This window comes from Rhinopithecus bieti, unplaced genomic scaffold (genome assembly GCF_001698545.2).
Source record: "Rhinopithecus bieti isolate Rb0 unplaced genomic scaffold, ASM169854v2 scaffold_1853, whole genome shotgun sequence".
Taxonomy (NCBI): domain Eukaryota; kingdom Metazoa; phylum Chordata; class Mammalia; order Primates; family Cercopithecidae; genus Rhinopithecus; species Rhinopithecus bieti.
Window position 1 is genome coordinate 4,915,485 of NW_016804151.1, and position 25,028 is coordinate 4,940,512.

Below are 25,028 nucleotides of genomic sequence, written 5' to 3' on the forward strand. Positions count from 1 at the left end.
AGAGGCAGGAGGGAGGGGAGGGGGTGTCCATGCCAGGCTTAGGGCTCTATTATCAACACCACTGTATAATGTAATCACCAGCCCTGCGACCATGACAGCGGCGGGAGGATTCCACACCCAGAGCCTATTCTGGGGAGTGCATTTGTGTTCACAGGGCTATAAAAACGTCCCTTTCAGGACAGAGGAAGCCTGTTCCTGGGAATAAAGACCACCCCAAGGAGTCCCTGTGGCCTCTGGCCAGCTCCCTGATGAGCAGGGGAGAGGTTTGGGAACCTTTGGTGGAGTTAAGGGACTGTTGATCAATGACTCACTTTAAAGTTCATTGCTTTGGGCTCCCCCAGGAGAGAGGGGGGCCCTGGGTGCATCTTGAGCCCATAAAGATGGGTGAGGAGAACCAGTCTCTGGTGAGGCACGCCCACTGAGGAATGCGGGGAGGGGTATAGCTGTGCACTCTCTCACGGATGCATCTTAATTATGAGCACCACAGAGCCTGCACATTGGAATGGGGTGGTGGAGTGGCTTCTGCTCCATCTGCCATCTCTAACTTCAAGGTTACACAGGGTGAGGGCCCTCCCTTCCTGTTCCTGGTCTTAACATTCTCAGCCTTATCTCCCAGCCCTGACCCCAGTCCTGGCCTACCATAAACCAGTCACCTGTCACTATTTAGGCTACCTGGGGCCCAGCTTACCTGCAGGGTGCAAGGCCTGATTTAGGGTTATTACAGCTGGAATGGGTGCTGACGTGTCCCAGTGACTTAAGGGCCCATAAAGCTGCCAGCCCAGGCCACCTGAGTGGGAGAGCCCAGCCCAGCAGCCCCAGCCTCCTTCCTCTTATTCTGCAGAGGCTCCCGGTGTTCTGAGTTCAAGTCTTTGCTCTTCCTCTGACTCATGGATGACCTTGGGCAACTTTCCTGCACCCAGCTGATTGAAACTTCCTCATCTATAAACTGGAGATGGTAATCCCTGCCCTGCTGACCTCCACCAATAAACAGTTATTCAGAGTCTGCTGTGAACCAGGGCCTGCCCAGTCCAGACTTTCACAACTGGCCTCTCAGTGCCTGGGTGTAGCCGCTGGCCCATGGTGGATGCAAAGATGAATCACACTCTTATCCTTTGGGGATGTTTGCACGCATGGCCCTGTCAGGAACAGAACGGAAGCCGTGGGAAAGCTAAGGGGCTTTGAGACACACAACCCTGGAGTCACTTCTGGCTCCGCCCACTTGTTCTATGATGGCAGCTGAGCCTCAGTTTTCCTCATCTGTGAAATGGAAATCATCCCCCAATCTCTCTCAAAGATTGCCGTGAGGCCTCAGTGAGCTAAAGTCTGAGGAGGTTGGGCCCATGGCTTGGCACATTGGCACATGTGGCCATGACCTCTATGTGGAGCCCCCTTAGCTGGATTAAACTGACCCTAGGCGAGTGTGGAGGCAGCATTGGGTGGGATGGGACATTGAGTTAGCACTGGAGAGGGGCCCTGGCACATTCAGGTTCTTCCTGGACTACCAGGGGCAAGGAAGGGAGCCCCAGCTGTAGACCTGGGAACATGAGGTTCAGGTGCAGCCCCCTCTGGGACTGTGAGAGGCATGGGGTGGAGGCACAAAGGGAGCTGAGACCCTGCACACCTGGGTTCACAGCTCAGGGGAAGGTCAAATACATTGCCCTAAATAGAAACCTACCATACCTTATGCTCAGCGTAGCAGGCGGGCAGAGAGAGTATAAGGCAGAGGATCAGAACAGGAGTAGGAGCCACACTGCCTGGGGTCTACATCCCAACCCCGACACTCAGCTTTTACCCCCGTCAGGCTCAGTGTCCTCATCAGGAAAATCACCAGCCTTCAACCATGATCAAAAAAAAAAAAAAAAAAAAAAACAGCAGAAATAAAAACAGCAGCTGCCTGGCACAGTGGCTCATGCCTGTAATCCCAACACTTTGGGAGGCCAAGATGGGCAGGTCACTTGAGGTCAGGAGTTCGACACCAGCCTGGCCAACATGGAGAAACCCTGGCTCTACTAAAATACAAAATTAGCCAGGCATAGTGGCGGGTGCCTGTAATCCCAGCTACATGGGAGGCTGAGGCAGGAGAATCACTTGAACCCGGGAGGCAGAGGTTGCAGTGAGCTGAGATCACGTCACTGCACTCCAGCCTGGGCAACAGAGCGATAATGCTGGGTGAAGGGTCTGTCTGGACACTTACTGAGTGCTCAGTAAACCTCAGCTGTAATTCTTAGTTGTTAAGGCCACAGTGGCCTTATGCCCAGAACAGCACAGGAGCCCAGAGGAGCAGCACCTAACCCAGCCTGTGGGAAAGAGACTGGGGAAGCCTCCCTCAAGAGATCAGACCCGCGCTGAGTCTTCAAAGAAAAGTAGACCTTAACTTAAAAAGAGAAGGGAGATGCAGGTAAAGGAAACAGAATGAGAAAAGGCATGGAGGTGAGGCTGGAGGAGGGTTTGGGACCAGACAGGGCTTGTCTGTTAGGATTGGAAGGTTGGGCTGATCTTTCCTTTGTTGGGGGATAGATATCAAGATCCTAATTTTATAGACCAGGAAACATTCTCAGAGAGGGTCACTGGAGCCCAGAAGCAGGCAGGGATCTTCCGTGACTTCACTGAGTTACAGAAGAGGAAGCTGAGGCTCAGAGAGGCAGTGGCTGGCCCAAATTCACAGCAAGGAGAGAGGAGTAGAGGTAGGATTAGAACTTTGGTCTCCTGCCCCACTTCCCAGTGCTCTTTCTGTGCCTTCTCACCTCCTCCCAACACCACATTCTTCCCTCCCACTGGGAGCCCCAGCCTCCATCTGCCCTCGCTTTCCTCACCTACAGATTCTCCGCTGACTCGCAGATTATTCAGGGAAAGATTTGCAGGAATTCCAGCTTTTGTGTTCCTGGAGAGTGAGATTAAATCCACACAAAAGAAGGGTTAGTCAATAGCCCGGGCTCCACCTCTCCCCAGCCTGGATCTCTGCTGTATTCCAGCAAAGACGAAAAAACTCCTTTCCTGCCAGCACCTGTGGAGGCTGTGCGCCCTCTTCCCATTCTCTACGCCTGCCCTATTTCTCTGGACTGTGCAGAGAATCTGGGAGAGGGGAGAGGGGAGCCAGCAGAGAGAGCTAGAGACTGTTACTGGGGAAGGACAGGGGCCTTTTTGGTAGAGGAGTTGGCAGAAATTTCTGGTCCTGAACATTTTGAAATAACAATAGCAGTAATATGTGTGGAAAAAACCAGGGATAGAGGTGACATATGTTCTGTTCCTCCCTGCAGAAAACTCAGGAATACTCCCCCATGGTCGTCCCCTCCCCTCTCAGCATCTTGGCCACAAGAGCCCAAGCTCACACCAGCAGGAAGCTGGGATCAGAGGAGGTCGGACTTTCCAAGTGTGCTCATTTACATTCTGGTTTTGTGGTGGAGGGATCCCCTAAAGAGGGTGATGAGGAGGAGTGGGTGGGGAGAAGAAGAAGAGTCATACAAGCGACTTTGGTGGGGAAGGGAAGGTGTCTTCCTTAATTAACATGGTGACAACATTAAGAAAACAGGCTCGCGAGTGGCTTGGCGGTGACTTGCACCTGTAATCCCAGCACTTTGAGAGGCCAAGCCTGGCAGGTTTCTTGAGCCCAGAAGTTTGAGACCAGCCTGGGAAAGATGGTGAAATTGGTCTCTACAAAAAATACAAAAATGAGCTGGGCGTGGTGGCACATGCCTGTAGTCCCAGCCACTTGGGGGGTTGAGGTTGGAGAATCACTTGAGCTCAGGAGGTGGAGGCTGCAGTGAGCCAAGATCACACCACTGTACTCCAGCCTGGGTGATAGAGTGAGACCCTGCCCCCCAAAAAAAAAAAAAAAAGAAAGAAAAAAGAAAAGAAAAGAGAGAGAGAGCGAGCAAGAGAAAGAAGAAAAAGGAAAGGAAAGAAAGAAGAGGCTTAACCAGGCGCAGTGGCTCACAACTTTAATCCCAGCCCTTTGAGAGGCTGAGGCAGGAGGGTCACTTGAGCCCAGGTGTTTAAAAACAGCCTGAGCAGCATAGCAAGACTCCTTCTCTACAAAAAATAAAAAATTAGGGAAGTATGGTGGTGTACATCTATAGTTCCAGCTACTCAAGAGGCTGAGGTAGGAGAATCCCCGGACCCTGAGAGATCGAGATGGAGGCTGCAGTGGGCTATGAGCACGCCACTATACTCCAGCCTGGGCAACAGTGCAACAGTGTGAGACAGAAAGAAAAGAAAAGAAAAGAAAAGAAAAGAAAAGAAAGACTAGCAGGGGTGGAGGCTCACACCTGTAATCCCAGCACTTTGGGAAGTGGAGGCAGGTGTCATCTGAGGTCAGAAGTTTGAGACTAGCCTGACCAACATGATGAAACCCTATCTCTACTAAAAATACTAAAATTAGCCAGATGTGGTGGTGGTGCGTGCTTGTAATCCCAGTTACTCAGGAGGCTGAGTCAGGAGAATTGCTTGAACCCGGAAGGGAGAAGTTGCAGTGAGTCAAGATCATGCCACTGCATTCTGGCCTGGGTGACAGAGCAGGACTCCATCTGAAAAAGAAAAGAAAAAAAGGAAAAAAAGAAAAAAAGGAAGGAAGGAAGCCAAGCAGAAAGGAAGGAAGAAAGCAAGCTCTTTCAGGGGTGTGTGTGTGTAAACTTCTTTTTCCTGATTACCCAAATAACACTTCCTCATTGTAGAATATTTGAAAAGGAGAAAAAGAAACATTATCCATAACCTTATCTCCCAGAGGCAATCATTTTACAATTTCGACGTATTTTTAAGAAAAACATGCCACCTCAATCCGCATTTAATTTTTCTGTGTCCCCTGCAGTCTTTATCTATATGCAAGCACACTACTGACATAGTGAACAATAAAGAGTCCTGCTTTTTTTTTTTTTTTTTTTTTTTTTTTTGAGACTGAGTCTCGCTCTGCCACCCAGGCTGGAGTGCAGTGGCCGGATCTCAGCTCACTGCAAGCTCCGCCTCCCGGGTTTACGCCTTTCTCCTGCCTCAGCCTCCCGAGTAGCTGGGACTACAGGCGCCCGCCTCGTCGCCCGGCTAGTTTTTTTTGTATTTTAAGTAGAGACAGGGTTTCACCGTATTAGCCAGGATGGTCTCGATCTCCTGACCTCGTGATCCGCCCGTCTCAGCCTCCCAAAGTGCTGGGATTACAGGCTTGAGCCACCGCGCCCGGCCGAGTCCTGCTTTTTAACGTCCACATTTCAGTGTAAACATGAGTCCATGTTACAGGACAGCCTTCGCAACTTTAATTTTGTGGCACCACAATACACCCAGGCGTGTCATCAACTCACTCCCCATTATAAAGAACTTTGCGGCAAACGCCTTCCTGCTCCATGGACAGGGCCACTGGATGGACAGGGAAACTGGGAGTCTCAGCTCCTCTCCCCAGCTCCCCACTGAGGGGAACTGCCCTAAGTTCATGAAAATAGTTGAGGGGTGCGGTGAGGGCTAGTGAAGGTCCCTTGGCGGCCAGTCAGAGTATCAGAGCCTGGAGTCCTAACTCTGACCTCTGATGTGCCTGTGAGATGGGGAATATGTGTAAGGTTGGGGGTGAGGTGGTTCTGAATAGATTTGTAGAGTGTGAGAAAAAAACGCGCTTGTGGGTGCCTCCTCCCTGAGTGCCTTTGCACAACATTGGCGCCCTCTGCTGTCCCTGCTCGTCTAACACTTTGGAAGTCCTTCTTTCTGTCTGACTGTAGATCAGTCTGTCCTTCCTGTCTCTTTTCCTTTTAGGGGGAGAGTATCATTTAACAGCAATGAAGCAGCATTCAGGGAATTGAAGAACAACTCTTTAGGTCCACCCTAAACCCAGTACCCAGAACTTTAGCCTCCTTCAGGAGACTTCCCTATTGGAACTACTCTCTCTCTCTTAGATATTGAGTTGGGGGTGGGGGTTGGGGACTGAGACAAGCAGCTGAGAATAAGGCAACAGGTTCCCTGAAGACCCTGTCCTAGCCACTCCCTTCTCCAGATGTGGCCCTGGGGAGGGATGGCTGTATTACAGCCGCAGAGAGAAACTGAGTGTTTCTCACCTCCAGCATCTGATAAGGGTGACACATGGGTATACGTGAGTACACGTGGGGTGGTTAGATGGGTCTTCCCTGCCTCTCCGTTTATTATGCAAATGGAGAAGTGGGGAATGGCTTTTTCCTAGTAAGTAACTCCGAGATTTCCGAAGTGTAAAGTTTAATAAGCCTTGTGCGGTGGAGGATTAGGGGCAGGCCTGGCTGCTTGCGGCTTGCCTAGTTGCAGAGGGGCTGCACTTATAAGAGCTCCACATTTTCTTTTCTTTTCTTTTCTCTTTTTTTTCTTTCTTTTTTTTTTTTTTCTTTTTTCTTTTTTGAGACAGAGCCTCAATCTGTTGCCCAGGGTGGAATGCAGTGACATGATTTTGGCTCACTGCAACCTCCACCTCCCGGGCTCAAGTGCTCCTCCTACCTCAGCCTCTTGAGTAGCTGGGATTACAGGCAGAGCCACCATGCCCAGCTAATTTTTGTATTTTTTTTTTTTTTTTTTTGAGACTGAGTCTTGCTCTGTCGCCCAGAGCTGGAGCGACAGCTGTCTCAGCTCACCACAAGCTCTGCCTCCCGGGTTCACGCCATTCTCCTGCCTCAGTCTCCCGAGTAGCTGGCACTACAGGCGCCCGCCACAACGCCCAGCTAAATTTTTGTATTTTTGGTAGAGACAGGGTTTCACCATGTTAACCAGGATGGTCTCGATCTCCTGACCTCGTGATCCACCCGCCTTGACCTCCCAAAGTGCTGGGATTACAGGCGTGAGCCACCGCGCCCGGCCTAATTTTTGTATTTTTAGTAGAGACGGAGTTTCACCATGTTGGCCAAGCTGATCTCTAACTCCTGACCTCAGGTGATCCACTCGCCTCGGCCTCCCAAAGAGCTGGGATTAGAGGCATGAGCCACCTTACCTGGACCATATTTTTATTTTGTAGCTTATACTGGAGGCTGGCGTTTGGGGGAGTGGTGTCTGTCTTCTGGCTGCATCTCCATCCTCCCAGGGCGAGCGGCAAGGGGTGTGAGATTCTAAAAGCCCTGAGGGAAAGCTTCCCAGGGTCCAGACTCCCCTTACAATTCATGGGACAAGTCTGGAGTGAGCGAGGACTATGTCCATAAAAGGAAAGAAAAGACAAGACAATATTGCCCAATGAGTCAAACGTGATCGTAGCACAAAGAAGCAGGGCACCAGTTCAGAGAAAAGGTCGGGAGCAGCTGGGCGATAGAGAACAGTCCTCTTACCAGCAGCCCTTGCAGGGCCCTCGGCTGGCGCAGGTTCAGCTTTCTCACGGGAAACGCTCCCCTATAGATGCTCGCTCACAGCCCATCGCGCCACGGAAGGCCTCTCTAGCAGCCTGGCAGTGCTGGAGGTGAGGGCCCCGTTTCGGCCTCCCGAGCCTGCCTACTCCTTGCGGCGCTGCCTGACAGCTAGGTCAGCGGCGCGACGTCCATGGGGGTGCTGCGCGCTGAGCGCTATGTCTAGCCCAGGCGCGGTCCCTACGCGGGCCAGCCTCGGCCTGGGGCACTGTCTGAACTGGGCGCTGGCTGCACACTCAGGAGGCCTGGAACGCCCTGGACGGCACCTGCCTGCCTGACTTCTGCCTCTACCATCTGGCCTGGCATTTCGCCCCCGGGCTGATGATAAGAAGGTGCCAGGAGGCCCTGGGACACCGCGCAGGAGCACGGCGGGAGCCATATGGGGCATAGCCCTGGACCGCCTCTCTGAACTGGTCCCTGCTCTGGGGAACAGTGTGCTGCTTCTTTGTGCTACGATCACGCTTGACTCATTGGACAATATTGTCTTGTCTTTCCTTTCTCTTTCTTTTTATGAATATAGTAGTCTTCACTCACTCCAAACCTGTCCTTTAAATTGTATGGGGAGGCTGGGCCCCGGGAAGCTTTCCCTCGGCTTTTAGAATCTCAACCCCCTTGTGGTCATCCAAGCTTTCCAAAAGGAAATACATTTCTTTTCTTTTCTTTTTTACTTTTTTGTTTTTTCTTTCTTCTTCTCTTCTTTTTTTTTCTTTTTTTTCTTTTCTTTCTTTCTTTTTTTTTTTTTGACATGGTCTTGCTCTGTTGCCCAGACTGGAGTGCAGTGGTGTGATCACAGCTCACTGAAACCTCCTGGGCTCAGGTGATCCTCCCACCTCAGCCTCCCAAGTAGCTGGGACGATAGGTGCAGCGCCATCACTCCCAACTAATTTTTATGTTTTCTTTCTTTCTTTTTTTTTTTTTTTTTTTTTTTTTTTTTTTTTAGAGACGGGGTTTCACTACGTTGCCCAGGCTGGTCTCCAGCTCCTCAGCTCAAGCGATCCGCCCGCCCCCGCCTTCCAAAGTGCTGGGATTACAGGCGTGAGCCACTGCGCCTGCCCAAGCATGTGATTTTTACACCCTCAGGAGCAAAAATCTGGTCCCGAAGTTGCTGTACCCAGTGTCAAAGAAGGGCGTATTCACTTTGTGAAAGATGTGCGGGAGGAATTCCAGGGGTTTTTCTCTCCTGCTTCGCAGGTAGCAGTGTTGACACAGCTCGGATGGCCACACCGGGGTTGAGAATCTAAAAACAGAGGGAAACCTTCCCGGGGCCCATATAGGACAGGTCTGGAGTGAGCGCAGACTATCTCCATAATAAGTGAATTCCTGCCAGTGCCGGGACAGAGCATGGGGTTCCAGCTTCGCCCACCTCTCCCGCACTGCCTGGAACTGGACAAGGCAAAGACCTTCCCCTAGCCTTCTCAGGCAAACTCCGACCTCCTCGGTGCTTCCGGGTGAAACCCGCGGTGGTTTGAACAGTAGAGGCAGGCGATGATCCATGAGGGCTGTTGGACCAGTATGGACGCGTCCTGGAGTTCGGGTCGAATCTTGAGTGGAGGCTGCAGCGCGGACGCGGCTTCCCTTAGATGGCGGAGAGGAGTGGGGCGATTCAGCACCACGGGGTGGACAGCACCCTGGAAGCAGCCGAGTAAGCCTGCAGCCGAGTAAGCCTGCAGCCGAGTAAGCCTGCAGCCGAGGTCGCAGCCATGCTCCCCAGACCCCCGCCTGTTCCGCGGTCTTTACCCTGGAAATAGAGGAGAAGGGACAGCCCTACTGGGGCCGAGCTTCGGGACCCGGACGTCACGGCCCACAGGCTGTGCAGAGCTTGGGCCTGCGCTTGGGGATCTTGCCGAGCTTGGGGTCAGGGATGAGGAGGAAAGAGCCGCGGGGGAAGGCTGGAGATCCATCCAGCAGCGCGCAGCCGGAGGCAGAAGATAGAACCTTGGTCGCGCCCCTGGAGCCCTCCTTCGGTTGGCTTGGAATTCCAGTGTAGACACCGTCGCGGATGCTTGTTGCAACCCACCCTCAGGCCCCCGCCGGCCCAGACTTGCAGCCTCATCTGCAACCTCCCGCCCCAGGTTAAAAGGCACAATAACGGCACCTGGAGGGGCAATGAAGCGAGGACGGGCTGTTCGAGGGTAGCGGGGCAGAGCGGTCCCGCTGCGCAGCGCTATGACAGGGACGGAAGCCGCGGGCCGTTTCTAGGAAGCAGATAAATGGAATTAAGTAGAATTAAGATTCCAAGGCGTTTTACAAGCGGTCCCTTCTGAGCCTCTCAGCAGCCCAGGAAGGTAGGCCCAAGCATCAGCTGTCATCCAGGAAGGCTCTCAGAGGACGGCCGACGCCTTCACGTCACACGGCCGAGGGGCTCTGAAGCCGGGACTCGAATCCAGGGTTCTGCACACCAGATCTGCTGCTAATCCTTGGCACCTGCTGCCTCGCGGGAGCCCAGTCGCCTGTAGGACAGGGCGTCCCTGCAGCTGCGCCGTTCGCTGTGTCTCCGGGATCAGTCGTGGGAGCCCCAGTCCAAGCGCGGCCTCGGAACTGAACGGGCAAAGACGGGGGCTGGAGATGCTTAGGGATGGCAGCGGCAATTACGGCCCTGGGAGGGGGAGCGCACCTGGCACGGGGACCGTGGGCAGGCGGGGCCCCCTGATCCAGTCGGAATGAGGCGCGGGGCTCCCGGTTAGCAACTTGTGTATACACAACGCCCCATCTCCTGAGCTCGCTTTCAAGGCCCATCTACAGTTCCACTCATTCAGGGCCGGTCCATTCCACAGGCAGTTCCCCCCAGCCGGCCAGCTTCCACCTCCTGGCTCTTTCAGCTTCCTGAATTCATGATCTCACCTACCCATAACAACCTTCTGGACTAGCCTGGTGGGACAAAGGAGAGTCTATGGTACTTAGGAATGTCCACTAGTCAGGGTCTGCACAGTTGCTGCAGTCAGCCAAACACCTTGTTGGGGAGGAAGGAGAGGGATCTCTGGTGACTGCGGAGAGCCCAGGTCCAACTTTTTGGGGCTAGGGAGCTACACTGTGTAGGGAGCCACACCCTGTCCAATGGGTGACCAGTGAGGACTATAGTCACTGTGCACCAACAATGACAGGTATTTCTTTCCTGGACTCCCAGGAAGTTCTCCTCAGACCAGAACTTAGTCCACACCTCCCAGCAGCTGCTCAAAATATATAGTCTTTTGGCCAGGTGCGGTGGCTTATGTCTGTAATACCAGCATTTTGGGAGGCCAGGAGTTCAAGATGACTTGAGCCCAGGAGTTCCAGACCAGCCTGAGCAAGATGGTGAGACCTTATCGCTACAGAAAAAAAAAAAAAAAAAAAGCCAGGCCTGATGGTGCGTGCCTGTAGTCCCAGCTACCCAAGGAGACTCTGAGGTAGGAGGATCACTTGAGCCCAGGAGTTTGCAGTTGTAGTGAGCTATGTTCATGCCACTGTACTCCAGCCTAGGTGACAGAGGAAGACCCTGTCTCTATAAAAAAATTATATATAATATTGTATATTACATATAATCTCAGCAGGAGGGATGGCTGAAAGCAGGCCTGGGTAGGTTTTGTAAAGAATGAGTTCACTGGATTCCCCTGCAAAACTCTACCTGTGGAACCCAGAGCCAAGGCCTTGCCACTTCCTCCCCACTGGGTAAGGCACAAGTGGCAAGTGGGCCAAGGATAAGTGCTAGGGGGACACGAGGGTGTCCAGCCTATTAAAATGGTCACTGCAGATATCATGCTGGCCTGGGAGCAGCAGGGCTTGGAAAACATCTGCTGCTGCCTGCCTGCCCTGATGGTCCCAGAGATAGGGTGAGGAGTAAATGATTCAGGGCAGGACCCGAGAGCTGATGGCTTGGTTGGGCACAGCAGATTCAACTTTTCCTTTTTTTTTTTTTTTTTTTTTTTATACAGAGTCTTGCTCTGTTGCTCAGGATAGACTGCAGGGGTGTGATCTCAGTTCACTGCAACCTCCACCTCCCAGGTTCAAGTAATTCTCTGCCTCAGCCTCCTGAGTAGCTGGGACTACAGGCTCACACCACACGCCTGGCTAATTTTTTGTATTTTTAGTACAGACGGGGTTTCGCCATGTTGGCCAGGCTGGTCTTGAACTCCTGGCTTCAAGTGATCTGCCTGCCTCGGCCTCCCAAAGTGCTAGGATTACAGGTGTGAGCCACCATGCCTGGCCTAGCAGATTCAGTTTTTAACAATCTTCCTTCTCTGTCCCACCTTGGAGTCCTCCTGATTTTGTCTGTTTATCTGGCAGGCACCTGGCCTTGCCGCTGCATGGGCGCTGGTGCGTGCGAGTCGCGCTGGAAGAAACCCAAACACGTCGTGGGGCTGCCATGTGCCGCAGAGAGCACTGGAGGCAGGTAGGGGCTAAGGCTCCCCGCAGCCTTCCGCGTGTTGTCGAGTACGCAGTTGAAATAGTTCTCCAACCTGGCCCGTCCTCCGAGACCCTTCCCAGGCGCCCAGACTCTGTCAACAGAGTCCATTGCTAAAACTCCTCGTTAGTATTTACCACCCCTCCAGTCTCTGTTTTGAAGCAGTGGTTTTCAACCACTGCACGTTTTCAAAAGAAATCATCTCAAGCGGCCCTGTGCTGCTAAAAGCAGGGCCGGGAGGTCTCGGTGCCGGACTCCACCCTGCAGCCCTTCCCTTTCGCCATCGCCCTGTGCTGTCCCTCCTTGGGGAAACCTTAGGGTGGAGCGATGAGTCGCCCTTGACTAACTCTTCGGGGTCAACCTCTCCTTCCACGCCAAGGAAAGGATTCCAGGGCGATGTTTCTGGAAATGGAAATCTGACCAAGCCACTGCCCTGGTGAAAATTCAGCGGGTCCCTAGCACCTAGTGCAGCGGCTCCTAGCCTGAGTATTGCCCTCTTTCGGTGGGGAGGGGTTGGGTTTTTTTGTAGCATCTGTTGATCTGATCTCCAACATCCTCCACGTCAGTTCCCACTCCACCCACATCCCTTACCCTATACATAAGTTTTCCAGTCACGGTGCTGGCTTGAGTGGGGGTGCGTGCAGTGCTGACACCAAAATGGAGGTCCCGTATTTCTGAGAGTGTCTTTCAGAGAAATGCAAACCTGAAACGCCTCCTGCCAAGAGACAGTTTCTGGAAAAATTAAGGCCTTTGAGAAACAAAGCTGAGGTGAGTAACTTAATTTAAAAAAAACAAACAAACAGAGAGGAGTTTCAAGAACACTAAGTGGGAAGAAAAGGAAGGAGTCTGGGGTGGGGCAGGGATTGCAGCACCAGCTTCCTTATCGCTGAGCATGGGGGGCGGGGGAGGGGGGCATGTATTGTCACCGGAGGCACTGATAGAGCAACCTCCTTCAGGGAAAGAAAAATGGAGGTAGGAAGCAGAGTGAGGAAAGACCACGGTAGAGTCTGGGGGCTGCGGGGTGGACTTCTGGCAGGAGCCTTCTCCAGCCATGGCTTTGAGGCTGATATGGTTAGGCACTCTGTGTCCCCACCCAAGTCTCATCTTAAATTGTAATCCCCATAATCCCCACGTGTGAAGGGAGAAACCTGGTGGAGGTAATTGAATCATACAGGTGGTTTCCCCCATGCCGTTCTCATGGTAGTGAGTGAGTTCTCAGGAAATCGGATGGTTTTATAAGGGGCTCTTCCCCCATCACTCCACACTTCTTTCTGCTGCCTTCTGAAGGAGGTGCCTTGCTTCCCCTTCTGCCGTGATTGTAAGTTTCCTGAGACCTTCCTAGCCATGCAGACTTGTGAGTCAATTAAACCTCTTTCCTTTCTAAATTACTCAGTCTTGGGCAGTTTTTTCGTTTTTTGTTTTGTTTTGAGATGGAATCTCACTCTGTCACCTAGGCTGGAGTGCAGTGGCATGATATCGGCTCACTGCAACCCCCACCTCCCAGGTTCAAGCGATTCTCCTGACTCAGCCTCCTGTGTAGCTGGGATTACAGGCACACATCACCATGCCCAGCCAAGTTTTGTATTTTTAGTAGAGACGGAGTTTCACCATGTTGGCCAGGCTGGTCTCGAACTCCTGACCTCAAGTGATCTGCCCACCTCGGCCTCCCAAAGTGCTGGGATTACAGATGTGAGCCACCGTGCCCGGCCTTTTTGTTTGTTTTTGAGGCAGAGTCTCACTGTGTCACCCAGGCTGGAGTGCAGTGATGTGATCTGGTTTACTGTAACCCCCACCTCCTGGGTTCATTCAAGTGATTCTCCTGCCTCAGGCACCCACCACCACGCCCGGCCATGGGCAGCTCTTTATTGCAGTATGAAAACAGATGAATACTGGGTCCCTCTCGGTTGTCCTGTCTGGGGCTGTCAGTTCACCTGAGCTAGACTCAGGAAGGGGGCTTCCTTTGGCTTTGCTCACCTTGCTGCTGCGGGTCCACTTCAAAAAGATGACAACGAAGCAGAGCTCACCTGAGGACATGCAAGAGCCCTCGTTTATGGAGCTTGCAGACTTCACAAGACTCCTAAGAATTGTTGAACCATCCCTTGTTGCAGCTTCTTGAGATGGATTACTTACTTGTTGAAGCACCTGCTTGCTTGACTCTTGCTGCCTGAATTCCTCTTTTTCCCAGGAGACCAGCTAGGGTGGGGACAGCCTTGCTGGAGCCCTAAGCAAGGAAGGCTGATTTCCAGGGGTGTAGACTGGCTGACACAGGTGTCACTTTGTTATGGATTAAGATATTCCACATAAACAATATGGCAAAGTTTTTTGTTTGTTTGTTTTTTGAGACGGAGTTTCACTCTTGTTGCCCAGTCAGGAGTGCAGTGGCACAATCTGGGCTTACGGCAACCTCTGCCTCCCGGGTTCAAGCAATTCGCCTGCCTCAGCCTCCCGAGTAGCTGGGATTACAGGCATGCGCCACTATGCCTGGCTAATTTTGTATTTTTAGTAGAGGCAGGGTTTCTCCATGTTGGTCAGGCTGGACTTGAACTCCCGACCTCAGGTGATCCGCCTGCCTCGGCCTCTCAAAGTGCTGAGATTACAGGCGTGAGCCACCGCGCCCAGCCTATATGGCAAAGTTTTAACACCATTTTTACTAAGATAAATATCATAAAGGACTTTGTAAAGAATATGTTACAACCGATTAGGCCAGTGGCTTTTTGTTTGTTTGTTTGTTTGTTTAGCGGGATTTGGTTGAACCTCATCATGCTATAGATCTTCCATTCAGGGATGATGATGTGGGCATAGTTCAGTGGAGGCTGCCTGCAATGAAATTGGGCAGAGGCAAGAATAGAGAGGTCAGCCTTAGCCCAGCTTCCAGGAGCACCAGAGCCTAAGAAGGATATCTCCCAGAGGGAAAGCCAGAGACCAGGCAAGGGAACGTATATGAACACCCAGCCTGTGCTTTGGTGTGAGGTTGCAACAGGAGTAGGATTGGTTCAATCAGCATATTTTCTTTCATGTACTAGGTTGAAAGTATTAGCCCATGTCATAGATGAAGAAACAGAGGCTCAGAGAGATGACATGACTTAGCCAAGTCCACCAAGTGAGTAGACAGAGATGATCTGAACTCTGGAGTTCTGCCTCTAACATACCCTAGTTCTTTCTTGATTGTCCATAATATACAAACACAGTGGCCTAAGAATATTTACTCCCCTGGTCACTGTTTCCTCAGCTGGAAAGGGAAACAAATTAATAATATTTGAAAAAACAAAAACCCAACAACTAAAAAAGCATTACTAAATGCAATGCCGTTTGAGAGCACAAACTGTCAACAAAAATAATACTTAATTCTCTGGAAGGGAAATCAATTAAAAATTCAGAGGAGATACCAGAACACTAGCTGGTAGGCTTAAATAAGTGAAGGACTAGCTGGGGCAACATAGCAAGACTTCATCTCCTCAAAAACAAAAAAAGAAAAGAAAATTAGGCATGGTGGCATGCACCTGTAGTCACACCTACTTGGGAGGCTGAGTGGGAGGATCACTGGAGCCTGGGAGGCCAAGGATACAGGGAGCCATGATTGTGCCACTGTACTCCAGCCAGGACAATAGAGTAAGACACTGTTTCAAAAAAAAAGAGGAATGTGGGAAATTCTTCTCACTGTATCAATGCAAATAATTCACACCTACAGCTATGGTGAAGTGCAGGCCTCTGCTTTACCTGGCAGGGTTAGGGACACCTGTCAACCCAGCTTCCATCCTGTGCCCTCTGTGGACAACTAGACTATGTTGCCTGCCCTCTGCTATGGGATAACTGTGGCCTGGAGCTGTGCTGGGGCAGGACAGCCACCCCATGACATACGACCACCCTGAGGCAGTGCTCTTATGGAGATGACCACAGCTCCATTGTGGTGTTCCTTCTGGACAGTGTCATCACTGAGGCTGCCTGAGGAATGTTGGCAGCAGGCCTGGAGCACCAGGGGCTCTGCAAGCCCCTCATTTCATAGGCACCTTGGCCAGGACCAGTCCCAGGGACCAGAGGCAGGTCACTGCCCCCAGGAGCCAAGTCTGCACTGGGTGCAGCGGGAAGGGGCTCAGGGAACCCTGGGAGCAGAGATATTTCCTCCATACTCTTCTAGTTCTTTGAGCTTAAAAAGCAAACATTCTTTGTAACTAGCTTTCTCTGGTGCTTTTAACAGACACTGGGTAGGAACCAAAACTTTGTTTTAATACATTTTGTCAGTACCTGTCTGCAAGCAGCTAGAGTCCTCTATCTGGGCGGCTCTGTGTGGCAGCCCTGGCCCTGCTTTGCCAGGGTCACTTTTTTATCCCGACTTTTATCCGAGAGGAACACCTGGTCACTGAGGTTCAGTGACTTGCCAGAAACCACCCAGCTATCGGGGCAGAGCCGGCATTCCTCCTCGGGTCTGTCTGGTGCCAAGTCTCTCCAGTGCTCTCCCAGCCTCACTCTCTCTCCACTGTGTGTGCTGTGTGTCCTTGGTGATGGCTGCAGCCTCTGGGTATGTTTCCAAGTTCACCACCAACAATGGGTAATAGTTTCCTCCTGAAACTGAACAAAGAGAAAAAAGTGCCATTAGAGCTATCAGCCACCATTAGAGCTATAAGCAATGACAGCTTTGCTTCAGTTTGAAATATATTTTTCTTTTCTATGAAGACTATGTTATGCTTCTTCATAAAGTTCAGTTCTACACTCAGCACAAGCAGCGATTATTTCAAAAAGTACCTCACACTGCCCTCAAGGCTGGAAAAATGCCTCCATTTGTAAGAGGCATGTAGGAGCTGAGACTGCTGAGGGCTCGGCAGGGTGTCAACTTCCATCACAGGTTCAGTCCAGGACACATGCCCAGGAAAGGGAAAGAGTGAACTGCCTACAGCTTTTGAAATGATTTCTATTTCTCTTTTATGCTTTTGTTTGCAAATCCTCAGTGGAGTTTGTCCATGATATGAAATGCTAATAAAAATGATGACCTGTGGATGGTGGGCAGCTCACATGAGGATTTTTTAAAAACAGCTTCATTCAGGTATAATTCCGGTATACAACAAACCGCACCTTTAAAATGTATGGTTTGATGCCCTTTATATATTTATTTTTTTGTTTTGTTTTGGTTTTTTTTGAGACAGAGTCTTGCTCTGTCACCCAGGCTGGAGTACAGTGGCCGGATCTTAGCTCACTGCAAGCTCCGCCTCCCGGGTTCACGCCATTCTCCTGCCTCAGCCTCTGGAGTAGCTGGGACTACAGGCGCCCGCCACCTCGCCCGGCTAGTTTTTTGTATTTTTTAATAGAGACAGGGTTTCACCGTGTTAGCCAGGATGGTCTCGATCTCCTGACCTCGTGATCCACCCGTCTCGGCCTCCCAAAGTGCTGGGATTACAGGCTTGAGCCACCGAGCCCGGCCTATTTTTTTTTTTTGAGACAGGATCTCTCTCTGTCACCCAGACTGAAGTGCAGTGGCACGATTTTGGCTCACTGCAACCTCCAGCTCCTGGGTTCAAGAGATTCTCGTGCCTCAGCCTCCCAAGTAGTTGGGACTACAGGTGCGCACCACTGCACTCGGTTTATTTTTTTGTTGTGTTTTGCTTTGTTTTGGTAGAGATGGGGTTTTGCCATGTTGGCCAGGCTGATCTTGAACTCCTTGCCTCAAGTGATCCACCCACCTCGGCCTCCCAAAGTGCTGGTATTAACAGGCGTGAGCCACTGTGTCTGTCCTTTTTTTCTTTTTTTTTTTTTTTGATAAATAGAGACATGGCCTCACTCTGTCACCCAGGCTGGGGTGCAGTGGTATGATCATAGCTCACTGCAGCCTCACATTCCTGGGCTCAGGCAATCCTCCCACCTCACCCTCTGAGTAGCTGGGACTACAGGCCAGTGCCACCACTCCTGGCTAATTAAAACAAATTTTTTTTTGTAGAGATGGGGTCTCACTTTTGCCAGTGCTGGTCTTCAGTTCCTAACCTCAAATGATCCTTCTGCCTTGGCCTTTCAAAATGCTGGGGTTGCAAATGTGAGCGGCCAAACCTCACCAGGAGTTTTGACGTATGTGTACATTCTCGAAACCATCTCCATCATTATGATGACAGCATGTGTATAGCCATCACCCCACACTTTCCTTGTGGCCCTTTGTAATTGCCCTAGGTCCCTCTTCCCACTCTGCATTCCCAAGGGACCAATGATATGCTTCTGTCATTGTTGATTAGTTTGCATTTTCTAGAGTTTTATATAGATGGCATCACAAAGCACTCACCACCAAACCCCTTATAATCCTGTGGGTTTTCGTGTTTTTGTTTTGTTTTGTTTGAGACGGAGTCTTGCTCTGTAGCCCAGGCAGGAGTACAGTGGCACCATCTCGGCTCACTGCAAGCTCTGCCTCCCGGGTTCACGCCATTCTCCTGCCTTAGCCTCCCTGAGTAACTGGGACTACAGGCACCCGCCACCACGCCTGGCTTGTTTTTTGTATTTTTAGTAGAGATGGGGTTTCACTATGTTAGTCAGGATGGTCTCGATCTCCTGATTTCGTGATCCGCCTGCCTTGGCCTCCCAAAGTGCTGGGATTACAGGCATGAGCCACCATGCCCGGCCAATCCTGTGCGTTTTCCTGTGTCAAAGTCCCTCAGCCAGAGACTACCAGGGTCACTTGCAGTTGGGCAGGTTGGGTTTACTACTCATTGCAGGGAGGGAGAACATACACCATGGGAAAATATTTTCGTAAATGATGTTGAAAAGAACCTGTTATAGGATTTGGGTGATTTGAGAGAGCAATTTAGGGAAGTGAGGGTTCACTCTAGAATTGAAGCTGTCAGAAAGCAGGGGCAATTCTATAATTGGATACTGTCTTAGTCTGTTTGTATTGCTATAAAGCAATAACTGAAGCTGGGTGATTTATAAAGAAAAAGGGTGTCTTTGGCTTACAGTTCTGTAGGCTGTACAAGAAGCACGGTGCCAGCATCTGTTTCTGGTGAGGCCTCAGAAAGTTTCCACTCATGACGGAAGGTGAAGGGAGCCAATGTGTGCAGAGATGAGATGGTGGGAGAGGAAGCAAGAGACAGGGAAGTGCTGGGCTCTTCTGTAACAATCAGCTATCATGGGAACCAATAAAGGAAGAACTCACCTTCCCCTCACAGTGCATTAGTCTACTCATGAGAGATCCACCCCCATGACCAAAACACCTTGCACTATGCCCCCACCTTCAACCTTGGGATCAAATTTCAACATGAGGTTTGCTGGGGCAAACATCCACACTGTAGCACATACCTTAACAAATCTTATCTATAGAGAGGGCAGACTAGAGTAAGGGTAAAGCTGTATTGGGGGAGAAAAAGGAGCTGTCACCTTGGATTAGGCAATGGTTTCTCAGACACAATTCCTGAAGCACAAGCAACAAAAAATAGATAAACTGGATGTAATTAAAATGTTAAAACTTCCATGCTTCAAAGGAGGACATCAAGAAAGAGAAAAGAGGTCTGGTGCGGTGGCTCATGCCTTTAATCCCGGCACTTTGGGAGGCTGAAGCAGGAGGATCTCTTCAGTCCAGGAGTTAGAGACCAGTCTGAGCAACATAGTGAAACACTTTCTCTAAAAAAAATTTTTAAAAAAGTTAGCCAGGTGTGGTGGCACATACCTGTAGTTCCAGTTATTTGGGGGCCCAAGGTGAGAGGATTGCTTAAGCCTGGAGGTCGAGGCTGCTATGAGCCAGGATCACACTACTGCACTGTAGCATGGGTAACCAAGCAAAACTCTGTCCCAAAAAAGAAAAGAAAGGGAAGTGAAAAGACAACCCATAGAATGGGGGAACATTTTTGCAAATTATGTATCTGATAAAAGACTTGTATTGGCCGAGTGCAGTGGCTCACACCTCTAATCCCAGCACTTTGGGAGGCCGAGGTGGGTGGATCACGAGGTCAGAAGATTGAGACCACTCTGGCTAATATGGTGAAACCCCATCTTAAAAAAAAAAAAAAATTAGCTGGGCATGGTGGCAGGTGCCTGTAGACCTAGCTACTCGGGAGGCTGAGGCAGGAGAATAGTGTGAACCCGGGAGGCAGAGCTTGCAGTGAGCCGAGATCACGCCACTGCATTCCAGCCTGGAGGACACAGCGAGACTCTATCTCAAAAAAACAAAAACAAAAACAAAAAAACTTGTATCTACAATATATAAAGAATTATTACAACTAATAACAAAAAAAAAACCCAATTTTAAAATGAGCAAAGGATCTGAATAGACACTTCTTTTTTTTGTTGTTTTATTTTATTTTTTATTTTTTGAGATGGAGTCTTACTCTGTCACTCAGGCTGGAGTGCAGTGGTGCGATCTCAGCTCACTGCAACCTCTGCTTCCCAGGTTCAAGTGATTCTCTTGCCTCAGCCACCTGTGTAGCTGGGATTACAGGCACTCGCCACCTCACCCAGCTAATATTTTTATTTTTAGTAGAGACAGGGTTTCACCATGTTGGTCAGGCTCATCACTGGTCTCAAACTCCTGACCTCAAGTGATCCACCCCCTTCGGCCTCCCAAAGTGCTGGGTTTAGAGGAGTGAGCCACTGTGCCTGGCCTGAATAGATCCTTCTTTAGAGAAGATAAACAAGGGGCTAATAAACGCATGAAAAAGTGTTCAGCATCACTAATCATTAGGGAAATGTGAATCAAAACCACAGTGAGATACTACTTCACACCCATTAGGATGTCTATTAAGAACAAGAAAGAAAAGAGGGAAAATAATAAGTGTGGTGAGATTGTGGAGACATTGGAAGCCTCATACACTGCTGTTGAGAATGTGAAATGGTGTTGCCACTGTGGAAAACAGCCTGGCAGTTTCTCAGCATGGAACTACCATGTAACCCAGCAATTCCACGTCTAGGTATACACCCAAGAGAAATAAAAACATGACCGGGTGCAGTGGCTCATGCCTGTAATCCCAATACTTTGGGAGGCCGAGGCAGGTGGATCACTTGAGGTCAGGAGTTTGAGACCAGCCTGGCCAACATGGTGAAACCCTGTCTCTACTAAAAAATATATCTAAATTAACCAGGTATGTTGGTGGGCTCCTGTAACCCCAGCTACTCTGGAGGCTGAGGCAGGAGAATTGCTTGAACTCAGGAGGCAGAGGTTGCAGTGAGCTGAGATTGCGCCACTGCCATCCAGCATGGGCAACAGAGACCCTCTCTTTAAAAAAAAAAAAATGCAAAAGAACATACAAAAAGGCTGAACATCATTAATCATCAGATAAATGCAAATCAGAACTATAATGAGATGTCGTCTCACCCCAGTTAAAATGTTTTCTGTCCAAAAGACAGGCAATAACACATGCTGGCAAGGTTGTGGAGAAAAAGGAACCCTCATACACCAAGGATGGAATGTAAATTAATACAGTCACTATGGAGAACAGTTTGGAAGTTCTTCAAAAGACTGAAAATAGAGTTACCATATGACCAAGCTATCCCACCGCTACGTATGTACCCAAAAGAAAGGAAATCAGTATGTCTAAGAGATACCTGCACTCCTGTGTTTATTGTAGCACTATTCACAATAGCCCAGATTTAGAAACAACCTAAGTGTCCATCAACAAATGAATGGGTAGAGAAAATGTGGTACTTACACAATGGAGTACTATTTAGCCGTAAAAAAGAATGAGATCCTGTCACTTGAAACAACATAGATGGAAATGGAGGTCATTATGTCAAGTGAAATAAGCCAGAAAGACAAACATCGCTTGTTCTCACTTATCTTTGGGAGGTAAAAATTAAAGCAATTCAACTCATGGACATAAAGAGTAGAAGGATGATTATCAAAGGCTGGGAAAGGTAGTGGCAGGGCAGGGATGGGGAGAGGGGATGATTAATGGGTACAAAAAAGATTAGAAAGAACAAATAAGACCTAGTATTTGCTAGCACAACAGAGTGGCTGTAGTAAAAAATAATTTAACTTCATTTAAAATTAACTAAAAGAATATAATTGGATTATTTGAAACACAAAGGATAAATGCATGAGGTAATAGATACCCTTTTGACCCTGATATGATTATTATGCATTGTAAGCCTGTATCAAAACATCTCATATACCCCATAAATAAATACACCTACTATGTACCCACAAAAATTAAAAATTAAATAAATATAACATGATGATGGTTGCATGCTTCCGTGAATACAATTTTTTCAATGCTTTTAGCTTTTATTTTAGGTTCGGGGTGCATGTGCATGTTTGTTATATAGATAAATTGTGTGTTATGGGGGTTTGGTGTATAGATTATTTCGTCACTCCAGTAAAAAGCATAGTATCTGGTAGGTAGATTTTCTTTTTTTTTTTTTTTTTTTTTTGTGAGACGCAGTCTTGTTCTGTCGCCCAGGCTGGAGTGCAGCAGCATGATCACGGCTCACTGCAACCTCTGCCTCCTGGGTTCAAGTGATTCTCCTGCCTCAGACTCCCAAGTAGCTGGGATTTACAAGTGCATGCCACAACGCCTGGCTAATTTTTGTATTTTTAGTAGAGACAGGGTTTCATGTTGGCCAGGCTGGTCTCGAATTCCTGACCTCAAGTGATTCATCCACTTCGGCCTCCCAAAGTGCTGGGATTACAGGTGTGAGTGTGCCTGGCCAGTTTTTCTATCTTCACTCTCCTTCCTCCCTCCACCCTCAATTAGGCCCTAGTCCCTGTTACTCACTTCTTTGTGTCTATGTGTACTCAATGTTTAGCTCCCACTTATAAGTGAGAACACGTGGTATTTTGTTTTTTGTTCCTTCGTTAGTTCACTTACGATCATGGCCTCCAGCTCCACCTACGTTGCCACAAAGGACAAGATCTCATTTTTTTAATGGCTGCATAATATTCCATGGTGTATACATACCACATTTTCTTTATCCAGTCTACCATTGGTGAGCATTTAGCTTGATTCCATATCTTGCTATTGTGAATAGCACTGGGATGAACATACATGCGCACGTGTCTTTATGGTACAAAAACATAATTCTGTGAATATAGTTAAAGCCATTGAATTATATACTTTTTTTGAGACAACATCTTGCTCTGTTGCCCAGGGTAGAGTACAGTGGGACAATCATAGCTCACTGCAGCCTCGACCTCCCACCTCAGCCTCCCAAATAGCTAGGACTATAGTTGTGCACAATCATGCTCAGCTAATTTTTTTTTTTTTTTTTTTTTTTTTTTTTTTTGAGATGGTGTCTCACTCTGTAGCTGAGGCTGGAGTACAGTGGCGCAATCTCGGCTCACTACAATCTCTGCTTCCTGGGTTCAAGCACTTCTCCTGCCTCAGCCTCCCAAGTAGCTGGGACTAGAGGGGCATGCTGCCACGCCTGGCTAATTTTTTGTATTTTAGTAGAGATGGAGTTTCACCATGTTGTCCAGGCTGGTCTTGAACTCCCAATGCTCAGCTAATTTTTAAAATTTATTATATTATTTTGTAGAGACAGGGTCTCGCTATGTTGCCCAGGCTGCTCTCAAACTCCTGGGCTCAAGCAATTCTCCCACCTTGGCCTCCCAAAGTGCTGGGATTACAGGCGTGAGCCACTGAATTGTACACTTTGAATGGATGAATTAAATGGTATGTGAATTAGATCTTTATAAATCTGTTCAAAGAATAGCAGTCACTCATTTTAGCCGGGAGAATTTATTTGGTATTTTATGGGTGACAGCATAGTGACCTTGTTTTTGTCAGTGCTTAGATAAAATTATGACATGGCCTTGCCTTGCCTTATTTTATCGTGGTCTCAGAGTAACCTTATTGGAATTCTGTGAGTCTGTTTATGTTCCCCATGAGAGTCAGATGAGTTTGTGACAACATTGAGGTCTAACCATGAATGTCAAATCAGCTCCGGATGTCAGGAACTGCTTTTTTTCTTTCTAAGCTAATATTGGGAAGCTCATCAGGGCCTTGGGGGCCCACAGGAATGTGAATAAACACACTTGGAAAGTCCGCAGAATCTCCGGTCCCAGCCTCCTGCTGGTGTGAACCTGGGCTTCTGTGCCTGGGACCCTGGGAGGCTGAGGGACACCAGGCCAGAGGAAATAATGTACCATCTGGGATTTTTTGTGCTTTCTTATGTCTGTTGCTATTTCAAAATATTTAAAGGCAGAAAGTTTACCACCTGCTCTGTCAAGGAGGCCCCGTCATACCCCAATGACTGCCTCCAGCTCTCATCCCTCTCTGTTGACCCCCTAAGAATCCCTCGACAGTTCAGGGAGGACTTGTACAGTGGGGTGAAGGGCAGGGACAGGAGCTACAGCCTTTTCTGGCCCAGGCAAGAAGGAAACCTCCTGTCTTTCCATTGCAGATTTGGGATTAAACCTTATTTTGCATTGGGTTTAATCTCAACAGACACCGAGGGGCACCTGGAGTCCTTGCAAAACCTTGTCTGGTATCAGCTACCTATCAGAGGATGCAGAGGACAAGGTCAGGTAGAGGCTGTGTTTCCAGTGAGAGGAAGGCATGCGAGGGCAGGGAAGGAGCACTGGGAATGGGGTGGAAAGACTAAGGTTCGAATCCCAGCCCCGCTCCCTCCATGCAGGGCTACTTGGGTGAGTCCCTGCCGTGTCTGGGCTCCCTCCCTCACTTCCTTCCTTCCTTCCTTCCTTCTTTCCTTCCTTCTTTTTTCCTCCCTCCCTCCCTTCCTCCCCTCCTTCTTGCTTCCCTCTCTCTCTTGCCCAGGCTGGAGTGCAGTAGCATGACCTCAGCTCACTGGAGGCTCGACCTCCTGGACTCAAGCCATCCTTCCACCTCAGCCTCCTGAGTATCTGGAGCCATAGGCATGTGCCACTACACCCGGCTAACTTTTGTATTTTTTGTAGAGATGGGATTTCACCATCTTGTCCAAGCTGATCTTGAACTCCTGGGCTCAAGTGATCTGCCCACCTCGGCCTCCCAAAGTGCTGGGATTACAGGCTTGAGCCACCGTGCCTGGCCTGTGCCTCAGCATTCTATCCTGTGACTCAGAGAGATAGCTGAGCTCCATCTTCCAAAATCAAGTGACCATCACTGAGACTGTCTCCTCCCCTATAAAATCAGGATTGTGTTACTAATTGTAGTAAAACCAGTAACCCCAACAAACAAGTTCACCCCCCTGGTTCCACAGACCTCCCCAGTCTCATCTCTTAAGACTCCTGCCCTTCACAAGATGCTCTGGCGCACCCCAGCCCTGTGCCTCCTCTCATTTGGTTCCCTCTGCTTAGATTGCCCTTCTCACCTTTTGTTGGTGTCTACGCACCTTCTAAGACTCAGCCCAGTCCTCATCTCCTCCAGGAAGCCTTCCCCAATCTCCCTTCCTCTGGCTGGGTTAGGTACTGTCTCTTGGGCTCCTATCAC

General features: G+C 49.5%; 1 long non-coding RNA gene across 1 annotated transcript; it reads left to right on the plus strand.

The window, feature by feature from the left end:
* Nucleotides 1–11,581: 11,581 nt before the first annotated feature.
* Nucleotides 11,582–23,710, plus strand: LOC108526235 (uncharacterized). The gene is made up of 3 exons (XR_001884470.1): nt 11,582–12,468; nt 14,724–14,800; nt 23,575–23,710. It is a non-coding gene; the product is annotated as an uncharacterized LOC108526235 (long non-coding RNA).
* The last annotated feature ends 1,318 nt before the right edge of the window (nt 23,711–25,028 follow it).